This window comes from Sarcophilus harrisii, chromosome 4 (assembly GCF_902635505.1).
Source record: "Sarcophilus harrisii chromosome 4, mSarHar1.11, whole genome shotgun sequence".
Lineage (NCBI taxonomy): Eukaryota > Metazoa > Chordata > Mammalia > Dasyuromorphia > Dasyuridae > Sarcophilus > Sarcophilus harrisii.
Genome location: NC_045429.1, coordinates 120,459,775 through 120,482,868, shown reverse-complemented (window position 1 = coordinate 120,482,868; position 23,094 = coordinate 120,459,775).

Genomic DNA, 23,094 nt, shown 5'->3' with positions numbered 1-23,094 from the left:
CTCCTTCCCCCCATCTCCTCCCCCAGATGGCAGGTTGACCAATACATGTTAAATATGTTAAAGTATAAGTTAAATACAACATATGTATACATGTCCATATAGTTATTTTGCTGTACAAAAAGAATTGGACTTTGAAATAATGTACAATTAATCTGTAAAGGAAATCAAAAATTCAGGTGGACAAAAATATAGGGATTGGGAATTAGTGGTTCATAATCATCTCCTAGATTTCTTTTGCTGGATGTGGCTGGTTTAATTCATAACTGCTCTATAGGAACTGATTAGGTTCATCTCATTGTTGAAGAGGGCCACGTCTATCAGAATTGATCATCATATGGTACTGTTGTTGAAGTATATAATGATCTCCTGGACCTGCTCATTTCACTCAGCATCAGCTCACGCAAGTCTCTCCAGACTTTTCTGAAATCATCCTGCTGGTCATTTCTAATATAACATAATTCCATAATATTCATATACTACAATTTATTCAGCCATTCTCCAATTGATGGGTATCCACTCAGTTTCCAGTTTCTGGCCACTACAAAGAGGACTGCCACAAACATTCTGGCACATATAGGTCCCTTTCCTTTCATTAAGATCTCTTTGGGATATAAGCCCAGTAGTAACATTAATGGATCAAAGTTTTGCTCATGTAGTTTCTGATTTTCCCTTGGCAGATAGATTCCTAAATATTTTAGACTATCAGTAGTTACTTTAAAAGGAATTTCTCTTTGTAATTCTAACTGTTGGATATATAAGAATGCTGATGACTTATGTGCATTTATTTTGTATCCTGCAACTTTGCTAAAGGTATGGAGTATGTTTAATAGCTTTTTAGTAGAATCTCTAGGGTTCTCTGAGTATATCATCATATCATCAGCAAAGAGTGATAATTTGGTTTCCTCATTACTTACTCTAAGTCTTTTAATCTCTTTCTCAACTTTTATTGCCAAAGCTAGCATTTCTAATACAATATGGAATAGTAATGATAATAGTGGGCAACCTTGTTTCACTCCTGATCTTATTGGGAATGATTCCAGTTATCCCCATTACATATGATGCTTATTAATGATTTTAAATAGATGCTACTGATTATTTTAAGGAAAAGTTGATTTATTCCTATACTCTCAAGTGTTTTAATAGGAATGGATGTTGGATTTTATCAAATGCTTTTTCTGCATCTATTGAGATGATCATATGGTTTTTGTTAATTTAGTTATTAACTAAAAATTATTAACTAATAATTTTCCTAATATTGAACCAGCCCTGCATTCCTGGTATAAATGCTACTTAATCATGGTGTATTATCCTGGGGATGATTTTCTGCAGTCTTTTTGCTAATATCTTATTTAAGATTTTAGCACCACTATTCATTAGGGAGATTGGTCTATAATTTTCTTTCTCTGTTGTCAACCTACCTGGTTTAGGTATTAGTACCATGTCTGTGACATAAAAGGAATTTGGTAGGACCCCTTCGTTCCCTACTTTTTCAAATAGTTTATATAGCAGTGGGGCTAATTGTTCTTTAAATGTTTAGTAGAATTCACATGTAAATCCATCTGGTCTTGGAGATTTTTTCTTAGGGAGTTGATTAATAGCTTGTTCTATTTCTTTTTCTGAAATGGGACTATTTAAGCAATTTACTTCCTCCTCTGTTAATCTGGGAAGTCGATATATTTGGAGATAGTCATACATTTTACCTAGGTTATCAAATTTATTGGCATAAAGTTCGGCAAAGTAACTCCTTATTATTGTTCTAATTTCCTTTTCATTGGTGGAAAGTTCTCCTTTTCATTTTTAAGACTAACAATTTGATTTTTATCTTTCCTTTTTCTAATCAGATTTACCAAAGGTTAATCTATTTTGTTTTTTTTTTTCATAAAACCAACTTTTAATTTTATTTATTAAATCAATAGTTTTTTTTACTTTCAATTTTATCAATTTCTCCTTTTAATTTTAGAATTTCAAGTATAGTATTTGATTGGGGTTTTTTAATTTGGTCTTTTTCTAGCTTTTTAAGTTGCAAGCCCAATTCGCTGATCTTCTCTTTCTCTATTTTATTCAAGTAAGCCTCTAAAGATATAAAATTTTACCGCTTTGGCTAAATCCCACAAATTTTGGTATGTCTCATCATTGTCATTATCTTGAGTGAAATTATTAATTTTGTCTATAATTTGCTGTTTCACCCAATCATTCTTTTTTTTAATAGCCTTTTATTCACAGGTTTTATGTATGGGTAACTTTACAGCATTGACAATTGCCAAACCTCTTGTTCCAATTTTTCACCTCCTTCCCCCTACCCCCTCCCCCAGATGGCAGAATGACCAGTAGATGTTAAATATATTAAAGTATAAATTAGATACACAATAAGCATACATTACCAAATCATTATTTTGCTGTACAAAAAGAATCAGACTCTGAAATATGGTACAATTAGCCTGTGAAGTAAATCCAAAATGCAGGCAGGCAAAAAAATATAGGGATTGGGAATTCAATGTAATGGTTCTTAGTCATCTCCCAGAATTCGTTTGCTGGGCATAGCTGGTTCAGTTCATTACTGCTCCATTGGAACTGATTTGTTTGATCTCATTGCTGAGGATGGCCAGGTCCATCAGAATTGGTCATCATATATTACTGTTGTTGAAGAATATAATGATCTCCTGGCCCTACTCCTTTCACTCAGAATCAGTTCCTGTAAGTCTCTCCAGGCCTTTCTGAAATCATCCTGTTGGTTATTTCTTACCTAACAATAATATTCCATAATATTCATATACTACAATTTATTCAGCCATTCTCCAATTGATGAGCATTCACTCAGTTTCCATTCTCCAACTGATGGACATCCACTCAGTTTCCAGTTTCTGGCCACTACAAAGAAGGCTGCCACAAACATTCGTGCACATACAGGTCTCTTTCTCTTCTTTATAATCTCTTTGGGATATAAGCCCAGTAGTAACACTGCTGGATCAAAAGCAATGCACAGTTTGATAACTTTTTGCTCATAGTTCCAAATTGCTCTCCAGAATGGTTGGATGTATTCACAATTTCACCCACAATGCATTAGTGTCCCTGTTTTCCCACATCCCCTCCAACATTCCACATTATCTTTCCCTGTCATTCTAGCCCATCTGACAGATGTGTAGTGGTATCTCAGAGTTGTCTTAATTTGCATTTCTCTGATTAATAATGACTTGGAGCATCTTTTCATATGGCTAGAAATAGCTTCAATTTCTTCATCTGAGAATTGTCTGTTCATATTCTTTGACCATTTATCAATTGGAGAATGGCTTGATTTCTTATAAATTAGAGTCAATTCTCTATATATTTTGGAACCTTTTATACATATATATATATATATATATATATATATTCTCTATATATTTGGAACCTTTATCAGAACCTTTGATTGTAAAAATATTTTCCCCATTTATTACTCTCTTTCTAATCTTGTCTGCATTAGTTTTGTTTGTACAAAAACTTTTCAGTTTGGTATAATCAAAATTTTCTATTTTGTGATCAGTAATGATCTCTAGTTCTTTTCTGGTCAAAAATTCCTTCCTCTTCCACAGGACTGAGAGGTAAACTATCCTGGGTTCCTCTAATTTATTTATAATTGCATTCTTTATGCCTAGGTCATGAACCCATTTTGACCTTATCTTGGTGTACGGTGTTAAGTGTGGGTCAGTGCCTAGTTTCTGCCATACTAGTTTCCAATTTTCCCAGAAATTTTTGTCAAACAGTAAGTTCTTATCCCAAAAGCTGGGGTCTTTGGGTTTGTCAAACACTAGCTTGCTATAGGTATTGACTGTTTTGTCCCTTGAACCTAACCTATTCCACTGATCTACTAATCTATTCCTTAGCCAATACCAAATTCACCCAATCATTCTTTAAGATGAGATTATTTAGTTTCCAATTACTTTTTGGTCTATTTACCCCTACCATTTTGTTGAATGTAGTTTTTATTGCATTGTGATCTAAAAAGAAAGCATTTACTACTTCTGCCTTCCTGAATTTAATTTTGAGGTCTTTATATCCTAATATATGGTCAATTTTTGTATAGGTTCAATGAACTGCTAAGAAGAAAGTATATTCCTTTCTGTCACCACCCCTTTAATTTCTTTCTTATTTGTTTTGTGATTTAATTTGTCTTATTTTTTATTATAATAACTTTTTATTGACAGAACCCATGCCAGGGTAATTTTTTTTTTACAACATTATCCCTTGCACTCACTTCTGTTCCGATTTTTCCCTGCCACCCGCCACCCCCTCCCCCAGATGGCAAGCAGTCCTATATATGTTGAATATGTCGTAGTATATCCTAGACACAATGTATGTGTGCAGAACCAAACAGTTTTCTTGTTGCACAGGGAGAATTGGATTCAGAAAGTAAAAATAACCTGGGAAGAAAAACAAAAATGCAAACAGTTTACATTCATTTCCCAGTGTTTTTTCTTTGGGTGTAGCTGCTTCTGTCCATCATTGATCAATTGAAACTGAATTAGGTCTCTTTGTCAAAGAAATCAAATTCCATCAGAGTACATCTTCTTCATAAGGTATCGTTGTTGATGTATATAATGATCTCTTGGTTCTGCTCATTTCACTTAGCATCAGTTCATGTAACCTTAACCCTAAATGTGCTGCAGAAGTACCCTGTGAACAGCCCTGCTGTGCAGATTAGTGACTGCCCTGGGCCCAGAGCTTGTGAGGCAAAAGTGTCATTACCTCAAGTAAAAGCCTGCTGTGGGTACAAGCAGTTGCCCTGCCGTGCACATCACTGGAAGTGTCTCTTCCCAGGGGAGCACAGTTGAGGTGCAGAAGTTCTATTGCCCCAGGTTGAACCCTCCATTATGCAGATTAGAGGCTGCCCTGGGCTGCACCCCCCTGCCATGCAGATTTGTGACTGCCCCAAGCAAGCCCCATGCTGCAGAATGTGTCTGCACAGCTGTGCTGTGGTTTGTGTTGATTCACTAACTTCTGGGTTTGGGTGGGTATACCCAGATCCTGTAAGGTTCTGGTGTTATTTTAGAGTACCCTCAACCAAAGAAGAGCAGCTGACCTATGGTAAGAGTCCACTCTGTAAATTTTCTAACCATGGAGACACGCCCCCCTCGAGTCTGCTCAATATGCTAGCCTTTGGTTCTATCCCTGCTTGTGCTGGTCTGCTCCCACTGTTCAGGACAAATGTTTTCTGGTGATCTTGCAGATTGTCTTTGGCTGGTAAGTTGTTGTACTGCAATCTCAAGCACTATTTTTGAGGCTGAGTTTAATAATTAGTAGTGAGGGATGAGAGAAGCTCAGAAAGTCATGTGTGCTTTCTCGGCCATCTTGGCTCCCCTTTCAATCATTTCTAATAGAGAAAACAATAAAATCTGATTGTCAAACCCAGGACTCAAGAGAAGCATAGAAAAGTAAACTTGGGGGAAACGTTATTTAAAGATTGAATTATTTACATCCCTAGATAGGAAAATGATACTTTTAATTCTTGAGAACTATATCCTTTAGTGGGACAATTAGAGGGGGCATACATGGAAAGAGAATGTGGATATGAATTTACTCCAATGTGATGATATCAAAGAAAAAGACATTAAGAGATAGAAAAATAATTGTACTTGAGTAAAAGGAAAGTGAAGGTAAAATAGGATATATTAAATCACTTGAAGAGGCACAAAATACTTATTACAATGGAGAGAAATAAGGAAGGGAAGTGAGCATTATGTAACCCTTATTCTCATCAGTTTCAGATAAAACAGGGAAAAGCATATTCACTCAGTTGAGTATAGAAATTTATATTATCTTATAAGAAAGTAGAAGGAAAAAGAGGAAAAGAAAAGAGAAGGGCTGGATAAAAGGAAAGATAGAGACTCTAGTAAAAGGAATAAAAGAAAAAAAGGAGGGGCAATAGAAGGGCAGGTTGAAGATGAGATAGGTTAGAAACAAAACACAACTGTGAAAAGACAGGGTGGAAAGAGATAATAGAAGTATATATAGGCGAGAAAATAGCATGGAGGAAAAATACAGATCTGGTAATCATAAAGGTCAATGTGAAGAGGATGAACTCTCCTATAAAATGCGGGGAAAATAGAAGAGTGTGTTATAAACAAAACAGAATCCTGCAATATGTTGTTTACAAGAAACACATTTGAAACAGAAAGATACATGCAGAGTAAGGTTAAGAGGCTGGAGGCAAATTTATTATACTTTGTCCAAAACAATAAAATCAGATGTAGCATTTCTGATCTGAGATCAACAAAAGCAAAAATAGATATAAATCAAGAGATTTGGTATTTAATTGATTTTTTTTTAAATTTGTATCTTTTCTGTTTTTTTAGTTGCATGTCCAACTCATTGATCTCCTTTTTCTCTATTTTATAAATGTGGCTATTTAGAAATTTATAACTTCTTCTAAAAGCTGCTTTTGATTGTATCCCATAGGCTTTGGTATGTTCTCTCAATTGTCATTCTGTTGGAAGAAATTATAGATTGTTTCTGTGATTTGTTGGTTGACGCAGTCATTCTTTGGACCTGGATTATTTAATTTCAAATTGGTTTTTAGTCTATCTTTCTCTGGTCCTTTATGAGCTCCCCTTTATCCTCAAAATATTTTAACAAAATTCAGCCTCTGAATTAGGGCTTGACTGTCAGAACCCATGAATATTGGGAGTACAACACATTACCAACCAAAGATAATCTTGAAATTCACCAGAAAAGGTTTGTTTAGCTCATGCATGGGGATGGAATGGGGGTAGGCCAGGCACAGACTCAGGAAGGTAGGCAGTGGCAGCAGGGAAAACAGCTCACTCTGAGCAGACCAGAGGGAAGAAGAGTGTGGTCTCAGCAGGTGGAAAATCTTCGGGGAGCACTCTACCATGGTGTCAGCTACTCTGCCTTGGCAGCAAGCCAGTAGATCAGCAGAGAAGCTATAAACACAAAGGGTAAAGACTATAATCCCCAAATGCTAGAATCTCTCGCAACCTGGCTATACCCACCCAACACTTGGAGTGACTCAGCATGATCCAAGGGCAGCCACAATTGCTGTTCCCAGTTCTGCAACTGCCTTTCCACTGCCACAGATTTCAGCACAACTGCTAATCCTAGCACAGCCAGTGGGTGCTATCCCACTGCCCCTTCACTGCCACTTTCTATTGTCTGTAGAGGCAGCTTGGAAATACCCCACTGCCCTCCCATAAGTAGACTTTAGTTTTTTGTTTGTTTGTTTTTAATGAACAAAAAGGCAAAGTGGGATCTAACTACAGATAGCTTCTATACTGAAAGAGAGCAGATTTCAAACCCTGAGAAGACTAAAAATAGTGTGTCTCTAGATGAAAATCCAAAGGTGGAGATGATCTGGTTCCCACCATATAATGCTTTCATAGAAGAAATTAAAAAGGATCTTAAAAGAGAGCTAGAATGGGGAAAGGGAAGGAAAGCTTTGCAAGAGGGTCTGGATAAGGCATGTAATTCATTAAAAGATAGAGTGGAAAAAGAAAACAACTCCTTGAAAAACAAAATTTGGGAACTGGAAAAGATAAATAACTTCCAGGAAAATAGAATTTGTGGATTGGAAAAGGTAAACAATTCCAAGGAAAACAGAATTTGTGAACTGGAAAAAGAAAATAATTCTTTCAAAATTGGCAAAATGTAAAAAAAAAAATCATTGAACCAAACAACTCATTTAAAAACTCAATAGGACAAATAAAAAATGAAATAAAAAAGTAAATAAAGAAAATATTCATTAAAAACAGAATTTAAAAAATGGAAATGAATTAATTGAGGAGACACCAAGAATCAGCCAAGCAAAACCAAAAAAATAAAAAAATAGGAAAAAAATGTTAAATATTACTTGGGAAAACAACAGACCTGGAAAAATAGATCTAGGAGACATAATCTAAGGATTATTGGACTCCCTGAAAATCATGATGAAAAAAAGAGCCTAGACACTGTTTTTCAGGAAAATATCAAAGAAAACTGCCCAGATGTCATGGAATCAGAAGGGAAATAGCCATTGAAAGAATTCATTGATCACCTACTGAAAGAGATCTCAAAATTAAAACTCCAAGGTATATTATGGATAAATTCCAGAACTAGCAAACCAAGGAAAAAATATTACAAGCAGCCAGGAAAAAAATCAAATTCCCAAGGAGATACAATAAGGATCACTCAGGATCTAACAGCATCCACATTAAAGAATGGAAAGGCCTGGAACCTGATATTCCAAAAGTCAAAAGAACTTGCAATGCAGTCAAAAATAACTTACCTAGCCAAACTGAGAATTTTCTTCCAGGAAAGTAGATGGACATTCGATGACATATGTGAATTCCATTTATTTCTGATGAAAAAAAAAACAGAACTAAACAAAAAGTTTGACATCCAAATATAGGACTCAAGAGAAGCCTAAAAATGTAAAAAGTATTCCTTTCTGTTATGGATATATGTAAAGACTACATGTATAATTTAGTTTTACTATTATAATATAAAAAAGGAACTAGAGATAGAAAAGAAATTGTACCAGAAAAAGGGAAAAATGGAGATAAAAAGAGTGAAACTACATCTGATGAAAAGGCAAAGGAAATCTATTATGTCTGAGGGAAGGAAGGGAGGGAAATGAACATAGTGTGAATCTTACTCTCATGGGAATTGGCTCAAAGAGAAAATATTAGACATGTTTTGTTTACATAAAAGTGGGAGGGGAAAAGCAAAAAGGGAAGGAGTAGGCTAAATAGAAAGGAATATAGAAATAGTAAGGGAAAAGTTTAAGAAAAGGGGAGGAAGTTTAAGGAGCAGGGAGGCATTCTAAAAAGGGAGGGCTGAATAAGGCAAGTGGTTCTCATAAGTTTAATACTGGGGAGTGGGGTAAGAGAGAAAGGAAAGAGAAAAGCATAATTTGAGGACAATAAGATGGCAGGAATTATTCATTTTTTTTACTTCAGTTATTTTAAGTATTTCTTTTTTTTTATTTCTTTTTTTTTAATAGCTTTTTATTTACAGGTTATATGTTTGGGTAACTGTACAGCATTGACAACTGCCAAATCTCTTGTTCCAATTTATCCCCTCCTTCCCCCCACCCTCTCCCCCAGATGGCAGGATGACCAGTAAATGTTAAATATATTAAAATATAAATTAGATACACAATAAGTATACATGACCAAACCATTATTTTTTCTGTACAAAAAGAATTGGACTCTGAAATATTGTACAATTAGCCTGTGAAGGAAATAAAAAATGCAGGTGGGCAAAAATATAGGGATTGGGAATTCAATGTAATGGTTTTTAGTCATCTCCCAGAATTCTTTCACTGGGTGTAGCTGGTTCAGTTCATTACTGCCACTTTGGAACTGATTTGGTTCATCTCATTGCTGAGGATGGCCAATGCTGAGGTCTATCAGAATTGGGAGATGGCAGGAATTAAAGAATTAGTAGTTTTAAGCATAAATATGAATGGGGTATAAACTCCCCCATAAAGAGGAAGAAGATAGCAGATTGGATTAAAAGACAGAATTCTATAATATGTTGTTTACAGGAAATACACTTGGAGCAGGGTGATACATACAGAGTAAAGGTAAAAGGCTGAAGCAGAATCTAGTATGCTTCAGGTGAAGTAAAAAAAGCAGGGGTGGCCATCTTTATCTCAGATCAAGCAAAAGCAAAAACTTATCTAACTAAAAGAGATAAGGAAGGGGACTATATCTTCTAAAAGGTAGCATAGATAATGAAGCAATATCAATACCAAACATATATGCACCAAGTGGTATAGCATCTAAATTCCTAAAGGAGAAGATAGAATTCCTAAAGAAGAAATAGACAGCAAAACTATAATAGTGGGAGATCTCAACTTTGCACTCTCAGAACTAGATAAATCAAACCACAAAATAAATAAGAAAGAAGTTAAAGAGGTAAATAGAATACTAGAAAAGTTAGGTATGATAGAACTTTGGAGAAAACTAAATGGAGACACAAAGGAGTACACTTATTTTCTTGGCAGTTCATGGAACCTATACAAAAACTGACCATATATTAGGACATAAAGACTTTAAATTCAAATGCAGAAAGGCAGAAATAGTAAATGCATTCTTTTCAGATCATAATGCAATAAAACTACATTCAATAAAAAGCCAGGGGAAAATAGATCAAAAACTAACTGGAAACCAGACAATCTCATTCTAAAGAATGAATGGGTGAAAAAGCAAATCAGAGACAGACATACCAAAATGTGTGGGATGCAGCCAAAGCAGTAATAAGGGGAATTTTATATTTCTAGAGGCTTACTTGCATAAAATAGAGAAAGAAGAAATAAATGAATGAGACTTCCAACTAAAAAAGCTAGAAAAAGAGCAAATTAACCCCCCAATCAAACACTAAATTTGAAATTCTAAAAATAAAAGGAGAGATTAATAAAGTTGAAAGTAAAAAAAAACTATTGAATTAATAAATAAAACTGAGTTGGTTTTATGAAAAAAAAAACAATAAAATAGAAAAACCCTTGGTAAATTTGATTAGAAATAGGAAATAGGAAAATCAAATTGTTCTTCTTAAAAATGAAAAGGGAGATCTTTCCACTAATGAAGAGGAAATTAGAGCAATAATTAGGAGTTACTTTACCCAATTTTATGCCAATAAATTTGATAAATGAAATGCATAAATACCTTCAAAAATATAGTTTTCCAGATTAACAGAGGAAGAAATAAATTGCTTAAATAGTCCCATTGTAGAAAAAGAAATAGAACAAGCTATTAAGTAACTCCCTAAGAAAAAATCCCCAGGACCAGTTGGATTTACATGTGTATTCCACCAAACATTTAAAGAACAATTAAATCCAATGCTATATAAACTATTTGAAAAAACAGGGAATGAAGGAATCCTATCAAATTCCTTTTATGACACTGACATGGTACTGATATCTAAACTAAGAGGAAAACAGAGAAAGAAAATTATAGACCAATCTTTTCAATGAACATCGATGTAAAAATCTTAAATAAAATATTAACAAAAAGATTAAAGAAAATCATTTCCAGGATAATACCCCATGACCAAGTAGGATTTATATCAGGAATGCAGAACTGGTTCAAACTATTAGCATAATTGACTATATCAGTAACCAAATTAACAAAAACTATATGATCATCTCAATGGATGCAGAAAAAGCATTTGGTAAAATCCAACATCCATTCCTAATAAAAATACTAGAGCATATAGGAATAAATGGACTTTTCCTTAAAATAATCAGTAGCATCGATTTAAAACCATCAACAAGAATCATATGTAATGGTGATAAATTGAAACCATTCCCAATAAAATCAGGAGTGAAACAAGGTTGCCCATTACTATTCAATATTGTATTAGAAATGCTAGCTTCAGCAATAAGAGATAAAAAAAGAGACTAAAGGAATTAGAGTAAGTAATGAAAAAAACCAAATAATCACTCTTTGCAAATGATATGATGGTATACTTCGAGAACCCCACAGATTCTACTAAAAAGCTATTAGAAATAATCCACAACTTTAGCAAAGTTTCAGGATACAAAATAAATCCACATAAATGATCTGTATTTTTATATATCACTAACAAAATACAACAGGAAGAGATACAAAGAAAAATTCCATTTAAAATAACTGTCAATAGTATAAAATATTTGGGAATCTATCTTCCAAGGGAAAGTCAGGAATTATATAAGTGAAATTACAAAACAGTTCCACACAAATAAAGTCAGATTTAAACAATTGGAAAAATATTAAGTGCTCCTAGATAGGTGGAGCGAATATAATAAAGATGACAATACTACCTAAACTGATCTATTTATTTAGTGCTATACCAATCAGACTCCCAAGCAACTAATGACCTAGAAAAAAATAACTATAATATTCATCTGGAAGACCAAAAGGTCAGGAATTTCAAGGAACTAATAGAAAAAAAATCGAATGAAGGTGGCCTAGTTGTACCTGATCTAAAACTATATTACAAAGCAGTGATCACTAAAACCATTTAATATTGGCTAAGAAATAGACCAGTTGATCAGTGGAATAGATTAGGTTCACAGGACAAAATAATCAATAGCTATAGCTATCTAGTGTTTGACAAACCCAAGACCCCAGCTTTTGGGACAAATATTCATTATTTGACAAAAACTGCTGGGAAAATTGAAAATTAGTATGGCAAAAAGTAGGCATTGCCCCACACTTAACACTGTACACCAAGATAAGATCAAAATGGGTTCATGATTTAGGCATAAAGAATGAGATTATAAACAAATTTGAAGAACACAGGATAGTTTACCTCTCAGACCTGTGGAGGGGGAAGGAATTTGTGACCAAAGAAGAATTAGAGGTCATTATTGATCACAAAATAGAAAATTTCGATTATGTTAAGTTAAAAAGCTTTTGAATAAACAAAACTAATGCAGACGGGATTGGGAAAACATTTTTATAAGTAAAGTTTCTGATAAAAGCCTCATTTCCAAAACATATAGATAATTGGCTAATATATAAAAGTTCAAGACATTCTCCAATTGATAAATGGTCAAAGGATATGAACAGACGATTTTCAGATGAAGAAATTGAAACTGTTTCTAGTCATATAACAAGGTGTCCCAAATCATTATTGATCAAAGAAATGCAAATTAAGACAGCTCTGAGATGTCCCTATATACCTCTCAGATTGGCTAAAATGACAGGAACAGATAATGATGAATGTTGGAGGGGATGTGGGAAAACTGGATCACTGGTGCATTGTTGGTGGAGTTGTGAATGGATCCACTAATGGATTCTGGAGAGCAATTTGGAACTATACTCAAAAAGTTATCAAACTGTGCATATCCTTTGATCAAGCAGTGGATCAATATCCAAAGAGATCAATATCCAATCCAGTATCAATATCCAAAGATATATTGAAGAAGAAAAAGGGACCTGTATGTGCAAAAATCTTTGTGGCAGCCCTTTTTGTAGTGTCTATAAAGTGGAAATAGAATGGATTCCCACCAGTTGGAGAATGGCTGAATAAATTATGGTATGTGAATGTTATGGAATATTATTGTTTTATAAGAAATGACCAGCATGATGATTTCAGAAAGGTTTGGAGAAACTTAACATGAACTGATGTTGAGTGAAATGAGCAGAACCAGGAGATTATTATATACTTCAACAATACTATATGATGATCAATTCTGATGGACATGTCTCTCTTCAACAATTAGTTTATCCAAATCAGCTCCAATTGATCTGTAATAAACAGAACCAGCTACACCCAGAAAAAGAACACTGGGAAATGAGTATGGACCACAACATAGCATTTCCACTCTTTTGGTTGTTTATTTGCATTTTTGTTTTTTCTTGTCAGGTTATTTTTATCTCCTTTCTAAATCCAATTTTTCTTGTGCAGCAAGATAACTGTATAAATATGTATACCTATACTGTATTTAACACATACTTTAACATATTTAACATGTGTGGCACTACCTGCCATTTAAGGGAGGGTGTGAAGGGAAAGAAGGGAAAAGTTGAAACACATGTTTTTGCAAGATCCATGTTGAAAAATTGCCCATGCATATGTTTTGTATATAAAAAGCTATAAAAAAGAATATAATTTCTATTTCGTTGTGGTCTGAAAAGGAAGCATTTACTATTTCTGCCTTTCTGCATTTAAATTTGAGGTTTTTGTGCTCTAATATAGGGTCATTTTATGTGTAGGTGCCATGTTCTGCTGAGAACAAGGTGTATTCCTTTTTGTCTCTATTCAATTTTCTCCATAGGTCTATCATATCTCGGTTTTCTGGGATCCTATTAAACTCCCTAGTTTTTTCTTGTTTATTTTATGGTCAGATTTGAATGATTCTGAAAGAGGGATGTTGGGGTACCCCACTAATATAGTGTTTCTATTTCTTCCTATAACTGACTTAAAATTGTCTCTATGAATTTGTATGCTGTGCCTCATGGTGCATATACATTTAATATTATTACTACTGCATTGTTTATGATGTTCTCTAACAAGATTTAGTTTCCTTTCTCATCTCTTTTAATTAGATCTATTTTTATTTTTGCTTTATCTGGGATGAGAATTGCTATACCTGCTTTTGTTACTTCAGCTGAAGCATAATACATTCCATTCCAGGCTTTTACCTTTGCTCTATATGTGTCTCTTTCTGTCAAATGTTTTTTGTAAAAAATATATTGTAGGATTCAGTTTTCAAATTCACTCTGTTCTTTGCTTCTATTTTGTGGTAGAGTTCATCCCATTCATGTTCATAATCATGATTACTAGCTCTGTATATTCTTCCATCCTATTTTTCCCTTGTATATACTTTTGTTCTATATTTCCACCTTATCCTTAGAAGTGTTTTTTTGACCACTCCTTTACTGCCTTATCTTCAATTACCCCTCCCCCCTTCTCTTGGTTTTTTCCCCTTCTTTCTACCCACCCCTTCACTTTCCTTTCTTCCTTCTAGTCCTACTTCTTTATAAGTTCAGATAAATTTCTATATCCCACTGAATGATTAAGTTTTTCCATTTTAGAGCCAAATCTGATGAAATTAAGTTTCAGACAATGCTCATCCCTCTTCCTTCTTCCACTCGATTGTAATAGATACATGCCTCTTCATATGAACTAATTTGTTCCATTCTACCTTCCCTTTCCTCTTCTTCCAGTACAACTCTTTGTTCACTCCTTAATTTATTTTTCTTTTATATCATCACTTCAGATTCCATTCAAAATCACACTCTCTGTCCATGTGATGTCCTCCTCTATGTACAGTTCTCAAGAATTAGTGTTATAACTTTCCCTAGATGGGAACAGTTTAAATCATAAATAATAATATTTCCTTCTCTTAACTTTCTATACTTCTCTTGAGTCCTGTTTTTGAAGATTACATTCTTTGTTTAGTTCTGTTTTTTTTTTAATAGAAATGACTGAAAGTCACTTAATTCAATGAAGATCCATCTCCTCCCATTAAAGGTGATATTCAGTCTTGCTGAGTGGTTAATTCTGGGCAATAATCTCAGGTTCTTTGCCTTCCAATATATGGTATTCCAGACGCTCTGATATTTTATTGTAGAAGCTGCCAGGTCCTGGGTAATCCTGACTGTTGCTTTTTAATATTTGAATTGCTTTTGGTTGGGAGTTTGCAGTATTTTCCCTTGAGATTGTAGTTCTGGAATTTTGCAACAACTTGCTTTGGTGTTTTTCTTGGGGAATCTCTTTCTGAAGGTGATCAAGGGATTCTTTCAATAACTATTTCCTTTTCTGTTTCTTTTCTTTTTATTCCTTATATATTAAATCCTGCCCCTCTATTTCTAGAATATCAGGGCTGTTTTTTCTTGATGATCTCTGGAAAAATGCCATACAGGCTCTTTTTTCTTTTTTTGTTCCTGGCATTCAAGTAGACACATAGTATTTAAATTTTTTCTTCTGGATCTATTTTCCTGGTTGGCTATTTTTCTAGTGAGATATTTTGCATTTTCTTCTACTTTTTCATTCTCTTTAGTTTGATTGATTCTTGATGTCTCATAGAGACATTAGCTTCCATCTGCTCCATTCTAGTTGTTAATGTGTGATTTTCTTCAGTTATCTTTTATGTCTAATTTTAAAATTGAATTATATTTCTAAGGGGGTTGTTTTCTTCAGTGGATTGTTTTTTTTTTTTTGCATTTGGCCAATTGTATTTTTTTAGGAATTGCCTTCCTTTTCCAAACTGTTGATTCTCTTTTGTATACTTCTCATTTCTTTTCTCATTTTTTCTTCTAACTCTCTTTATTTGCCTTTTAAAGTGTTTTATGAACACTTCCAAAAAGCCTCTTTTGGCTTAAGACCAATTCATATCACTCTTTGATATTTCCTCTGTGGACATTTTGTCTTTGTCTGAGTTGCTCTTTTGGTCTTCCCTGTCACCATTGTAGCTTTCTATGGTTAAAGTTCATTTCTATTTCTTGCTCATTTTCTTTCTTTTAATTTTGATAATTCCTCTTTTTTTAGTTTTATGATTGAGCTCTGCTCCTGGGGTAAAGAAGATGCGGTACCAACCTTCCTGTGCATCTCTGAGCCTTGGAATTGAGCACAGGAGTCCCTTGTGTTTGTGTGCATGTGGGAATAGCTTTACCTGTTCTTGCCAAGAAACAGCCTGGTTTCCCAGAATTTGCCTCAGCTAGGACAGTAGACCACCCCACTGTTCTGGTCATTTACTGAGCCAAGACTGAGGGTCTCTGTTGCTGATTTGCCACAAGACCCTCTCACTGACTTTCCCAGACTCTGTTTGAGCTCAATTGAACATCCTTTTCACCTCAGTGAGACTGATCTTTCTTGAAGTTTTTCCAATCTATTTTAAACTGAAGAATCATTTCATGCATAATCTGTTAAGAGGTTTGGGTTCATGTACCTTTCAAGGGAAACTGGAAGAGCTTGAGCAGCATCCTGGCTTAATCCTCCATTACTAAAGTATATAAAAATGATGTCAAATTTATAAGAATACATGTCAATTCTCAATTAATAAATGGACAAAAGAAATGAACAAAAAATTTTCAGATGAAAAGATTAAAGTTATCTATAATCATATGAAAAAGTGCTCTAAATCATCATTGTAAAGAAATTCAAATTAAAACAGATCTGATGGTACCACCTCACTAAGGCTAAGATGACAGAAAAATACAATGATTAATGTTGGAAGGAATATGGAAAAACTGGGATATTAGTCCATTGTTAGTAGAGTTGTGAATAGACCCAACCATTCTGGAGAGCAATTTGGACCTATAACCAAAGAGCTATAAACCCTGTATACCCTTTGATCCAGCAGTGCCACTTACTGTGATTGTCTCCCAGAGTAATCATAAAACAGGAAAAAGGACCAACATGTGTAAAAATGTTTGTAGATACTCATCAATTGGGGAATGGCTAAATAAGTTATGGTATACAAAAGTAATGCAATATTGCTGTTCTATAAAAAAATGATAAATAGGCTGATTTAAAAATGTCTGGAAAGATTTACATAAATGACACTGAGCAAAAAAAAACAGAACTAGAAAAATATTGTACATAGTAAGAACAAGATTTTATGATGATTAACTATGACAGATTTGATTCTTCTCAGCATTTCAGTAATACAAGGTAATAAACTTTATATGCAAAATGCCATACAGAGAGAGAATTGTAGAGACTGAATGTAAGCCAATATACACTATGTTCACTTTTTTCTTTTTCTTTTGTTTTTTTTCTCTCATCATTTTCCCTTTTGTTCTGATTTTTCTCTCAGCATAATTCATAAGGAAATACATAAAAAAAATGAGTGTTCATATATAACCAAAAGAAAGTTGTTTTTTTTCACATGTAACTGGGGAAAGTTAAAAAAACAAAAAACAAAAAACAACTATGATCTCCAAACTAGATAAAATGAAAAACTTCCAACATATAAAGATCCAGAAGAAGAAATGAAAGCCATTGCTTGCCAATTTGTCTGCAAATAAAAATATTTACAGTAAGTCTCCTAAAGATGAAGATACTTCTTAATATACTTATTCAGTTACAAAAATATTATTGTGTTAATCTGAGTAATAATATACTGAACATTCAAAATGATAGAATAATAAGAGAGGAAATGACACTTCCTTATAAAATTTCAATTTGAACTCCATTCAAACAGATGAGTACAAGACAACAATTATAATAATAGCTTTTTAATAGTGCTTTAAAGGACTTTACATAAAATATATATCAATCTCATAGCAACTTTGTCAGTTCATTTTGATTGTCTTATTCTTTCCATTTTATGGAGAGAAAAGTTGAGGATGAGATGAAATGATTTGTGTATGTTCTTACAGAAAATATTAAAAATGACAGGAGATAATTACGATTTGCTGACAAGTTTATGTTTCTTTCTGGCATTTTATCACCATTGTCATTGAAGTTATAAACAACATCCAATTCTAAAATCCTTTTTGTATTCTTATCTTTTGCATGAATCACTATGCCCTCACCTGCTATGCAATTTTCTAGAAATGAGTGTCTTATGAAATTCATTAAGTCTTTCCTTGGAAAACAGTACAATCTAGTTCTGGGAGTGTTCAAAAAACAAAATAAAAAAATAGCTTTTTTCAGTTTATTATGTTTTGCAAGATCTTAGAATTCAGTGGCATAGTATTTAAGCAGCCAGTATCACTTTCATGCCATATTGAGACAATGAAGTAGGATTTTTGTGTATGAAAGTCACAAGTAGTGGTATTTATTCTCAAATATCTAGAATCATGAAGTTGAAAGGGCATTAAGAAGTCACCTAGTATACTCCATACTCCCAACCTATTAAAACAGGTCTCCTTTCTACAGAATATCTTACACTTAATCATTCAGTTATGGAATATTATTGTTGTATAAGAAATGATCAACAGGATAATTTTAGAAAGGCCAGGAGAGACTTACATGAACTGATGCTTAATGAAGTGAGTAAAAACAAGAAAACATTATACATAGCAACAACAATATTATGCGATGATTAATTCTGATGAGTGTGGCTATTTTTAACAATGAGGTCATTCAGGCTAATTCCAATAGACTTGTGATGGAGCAAGCTATCTACATCCAGAAAGAAGATTTGGGGTACTAAATGTGGATCACAACATAATATTTTCACCTTTTTTGTTTACTTACATTTTTTCCTTTCTTATTTTTTCCTTTTTGATCTGATTTTTCTTGCTCAGCAAGATAATTGTGGAAATATCTTTTAGACAAAGAAATATGTCTAAAATATTTAGACATATTTCTAAAAGAAATGCACATGTTTAACATAGATTACTTGCTGTCTAAGAAATGGGGTAGGTGAAAGGGAGGGAGAAAAAAAATTGGGATATAAGGTTTTGTAAGGTTGAATGCTGAAAACTATCTATCTATCTATATTTTTTGTGAAAATAAAAAAGCTAAAAAATATAATCATTCAGTCTCTGCTTGAAAAAGTTGTGGTAAAGGAAATTCACCATTCAACTTTTTGAACATTCTAATTCTTAGAAAGTTTTTCTTTATGTTTTTATAACTTCTACTCTTTCATTCTAGTTGGGCCAAAGCCAAGAAAAGTATAATCATTCTTCCATGTATTTAAAATATTTGAAATATTCAAATATTCCAAATATTTGAAGATAATTACTAAATCTTCTCCAGGCTAAATATCCCCAGTTTCTTGAGTAAATTCTCCTGCAGAATGGTTTTCAGTACCCCTACCATCCTTGTCATCCTCTAGACAATGTCCAGTAATAACATTACAATCCTTCTCTTCTTCTCTCCCTCTCTCCCCTCCTCCCTTTCTTCCTCTCTCCTCCTCTTCTTCCCTTTCTTACTCCTTCCTTCCCTTCCCTCCCTCTCTCTGTTCCTCCCTTCCCCCTACCCCCAACTAAATAGTCCACAGCTTATGAAAATTCAGTGGTTCTCCATACGCTTTAGGTCAAAATACAAATGATTGTCCCTTTAAAAACACCTTGCCATCTGGCTGCAGCCTATTTTTCCAGACTCAATAGGTGTTATCCCCTCCTTTACACTCTAGGATCCAACTGAACTGTCTTGATGACTGTTCTTAATAAATGATGAACCATTTTCTATCTTGGGACCATTGTGCAGTCTGTCCCTGAAATGCTCTCCCTCCTCACTTACTTTTACAATACCTTGAACTAGATATCTTTAAGGTTCAACTTAAGGACTACTCTTTTTCAAGAGTTCTGTTCAAGAGTTCAAGAACACTGGTTATCCATGTTTCCCCAACCATTATGTATAGCTATATCTATCTATTTCTATAGAGAAATACCTTTGCTTATATCTGCCTATATCCTACATTTATTTAAAATTAGGTATGTTTTTTTCCATATATTATAATATAAGCTTCTTGGAACAAGAAATTTTGATTTGTATTCTTATTATCTACCAAAGTGACATATAGTAGGTGATTAATAGATGCTTATTGTTTATTTCATTGATAAAATATGGCACATATAAACTATTTATAATACTCTAGGTGTGGTTTATCCAGAGTAGAGTTAAGATAAGAATTCTATGATTTTAGGAATACAACCTAAGGTTGTATTTTAGATTATTATATCATACTGAATCATACTGAGTTTATCATTTTCAATTCTTAGACTCTTTTCACATGTTCTTTTAAGGACACACATATTCCCTATTTTAAGCATAATCCTTAGAGTCCAAATAGATGACTTCATAAACTTCTCTGTTCATTTTCCTTATATAATATTTGGTCCATTGATAATTCATGTAGTAGTTTTGATTGTAGGAAATATCAGTCATTAGAAAGACTACTTAACTTGCAGTAATGAATTTGAATTTATAAGACCTGAGTTTGAATTCTAGCTCAGTCACTTTTGTGATCTTGAGTAAGATACTAAATTTCTGTGTCTCATTATTCTCATCTACAAAAGGAAATGGCCAAACATGATGATCTCTAATACTTATGATTCTAAGACCCAATGTATGATTCTCTGATTGTGCACTAAATTCATTATCATTTGATAAGGGATAGCCTTGTTCTGATTTGATAAAAATTTCTTGCTCTGGTATCTCACTCCCTGTATTTCACCAGGAAATCACTCAGTAGATAAAATAACATTTCCCAAATACAGATGTAGCCCATTTACCAGAAATGATGTAAATGAAATGAGATGCATATCTAGTCTTCAAAAATATTTTTCTAAAATAAAATAATATTTTCCTCAAAGAGATGCATTCCATTTACCAAAACAATATATATGAAATGGAATGCAGATCTAGTTTTTTCTAAAAATATTTTTCTAGAATATAAAAATTACTATTTTTCAAAATCTTTAACTGAAAGAGTTTTGTTTCAAGAAAATAATTATAGTAGTAAATGTACTGCACAGTTTGAACCCAGGATAATTTTACCCACTTTCCCTCTCAATCTCTAGCCACCATGCATATAGAACGAAATCACTGTCCACAAAGGGTAAGAAGCAGAAGAAATAGGGAAATACTTAGAAAGATGGTTGGGAATATTAATAAGAAAAATTAATACAATTCCTCTAATCATCTTTGTCAGTTAAAAAGTTTGACTTAAATAAGAGTACTTCAACTTAAACCAGTTTAGGAGTTATGTACAAGGTTGAAGAACATTTGAAAATCTACAGCAATGTAAGTCAAAGAAAGAGTCAAATGTTTCCAAAGTGAACTCTCATGAATTAAATTAAAGGGCGATAATAACTACATTTTAGTGAAGGCACTAAATTTTGTTTGAGATTCCTTTTTAAAAAATATTTTCACTCAATAAGAAAAAAGAATAGTAATTTGTTGATAGAAACATGATTGAGGTTGATATCTCTTCTATATGTCAATTTATTCTTTGAGTTTTTCTTCCCTTTAAGGAACCTGAAGAGAAAACTGGAATCACATTTTCTCTCTTGAAGCTGGAAGTATAGAACAGGTTCTTTTCTTATTAAGCTCTAAGCAACTTTTCTGCTCAAATTGACCCAGACCATAGAGTAATAAGTCTCCACAAATGAGAAGAGCTTCATGCAAATGGTTTTTAAACTACCTATTACATCTCTAAATTTTATTTTAATCAGTATAATTCTATAAGAAATGCATTAATATTAGTTATAGGTAACTCCTCAAACTTTTCTCAGTTTCTTAGACTTATACCAGCTAAAAGAGTGAACAAAAAAGGATTAATAAAGTTCCTTTTACTGGGGACAGGATAATGGAGAAAGAGATGGAGCACTGAACACAAATTTTACCTATATGTCAGTTTTGCTTGAATTAAATTTCCAACTAGCAGCAGCCACAACAACCTCGGGGACTTGAATGTCTGGCAAAGTTGGCAATAGTAACAAGCCTCAGCCACTTCATTGCCAAGCTGTCTTCAGGCTAAAAATGCACCAGACTCTTCACCCACACTCACATACCAAATGGTCTTTTTTTGCTTATTTATTATTAATATCTTAGTATCTCTAGATTAAATATCTAAAATTTGATCCCAATGTGTTGTATTATGGAAAATTTATTAATCACAGTTTCATAAGCTCTACATTTACTAGGTCTGGAATGGGAAAAAGTCTTTATTGTATTTTGGCTTTCCCTCTTTTGATTCTATTCTATACATTCATGATCAGACAACCTTAGGCAGTGCAAGCTTGAGGGTCAAAGGCAAAAGAAAGTGACTCCATTTAGAAAGCCACAGTATTGTGCTGCTCTGTATACTGTTGCTAAACTAGACATTTCTTAAAATTAATTCCTAAATGAATCTACACAATGGAGCTACTGGAAAATCATGGTATAGCTACTTCAATTATAGCTTCACTATAGCATTTTACAGCTTCCAAATCACCTAGGCATATATTCACTATAGCCACAGTAGTAGCAATACTATTACTACTAGTAGTAGTACCCGCAGCAGCAGCAGCAAAATTAGCAAATTGCATTTAAATTTTGAAAAATTGTTAGAAGCATTATCTTATTATGATTCCTTATTTTTTCAGATAATTTTAAAACCAATACAAACAGATTTTAAATGATTTGTCCAGAGTCCTCCAAATAAAAATTATCTGAGGTAAAATTTGACCTCAGGTTATCTTGCTTTGCTGCTACTCTGGCCACCTTATATTATAGATGGTATCAATATAACACGAATATGGATAAATTGCATCTATGCTTTCAGTATGGGAGGTAGTGGAGGAATTCCTTCTATCAATATATATTGGCATCTTCTCTTCAACTTGTATCTTAGACATATAGCACCATGCTTAACACAATATAGTGCCCATCACACAAAAGGAAACAAGTAAATATTTATTCTCTCATTTCATTATTCCTTTGCCAATAAGTCACAGAATCACTGTTTGTCAGACTTGCATCTAACTCTTTTCAGCTACAAGGTCAGCTCTCTATCCACTAAACCATGATCTTTGTGTCTCTCTTTCTCTCTCCCTTTTCTTCCCTCTCTCCCTCTTTGTCTCTCTCTTCTTTTCTCTTATTCCCTCTGTTACCCCTTTATCTTTCTCTGTGTATGTACACATATATGTCACAAAGATATAACGTATATATGTATGTGTATAATATATTGTGTTATATATATATATATATATATATACACGTTAACATATATGCATGTTACCCATATAT